Genomic DNA, 651 nt, shown 5'->3' on the forward strand with positions numbered 1-651 from the left:
TGCAATTACTGCAGAAAATTGAGATTGCGTCTCCCTCACGGCAATCCTTTATCCTGTTCATAACCAGGAGGAATCTGGCCCAGTAATGATGTACTAATTCCTTGGGCTTCTGCCTGATTTGGGAGAGATCGCTTATGTTCGGGTGGGCAGGTGTCGTTGAATCTGAAACCTCACCCAGTCCAAGATTCAGAGGCCGAAGAGTTTCCGAACTCTGAAGTTCGGATTCTTTGATGTTGTCCAACGAATCTAGCCCCTTGCCTGATCCTAAGCTCAGGTCTTAAGTTACATCCTCCTCTCCGCGGGTATCCGGCTTGGAGGAGTCGGGAATTCGGACGTAGCTAGTCCTTAAAATAGATGAAGGGTCGCCGCACTGCGCCTCTACCACGGCAACGTGGTGGGTGACTTGGGGAGAGTTAATTTCTCTTAGATCGGGTTTAAGCCCAACCTGGTCGTAATCCGTAGTGACCCCCAGGGCGGCGATGCGATCCAAGAGCTCGTTTACGGAAGAGAGCTCCATTGGATCTAGCTACTCGACGAGCTCCGAGCTGACGTGTAGGTTGCTTTTGATGACCCGAGAGGTCACCGTCGGTGCAACAGCCGAGCAGGCGGTCATGAGGAAACCACCTAGCCGGAGAGTTTAGCCGACAGCCA

Source organism: Triticum urartu, chromosome 1A (genome assembly GCF_056163025.1).
Source record: "Triticum urartu cultivar PI428250 chromosome 1A, HENAU_Tu73, whole genome shotgun sequence".
NCBI classification, from domain to species: Eukaryota; Viridiplantae; Streptophyta; class Magnoliopsida; order Poales; family Poaceae; genus Triticum; species Triticum urartu.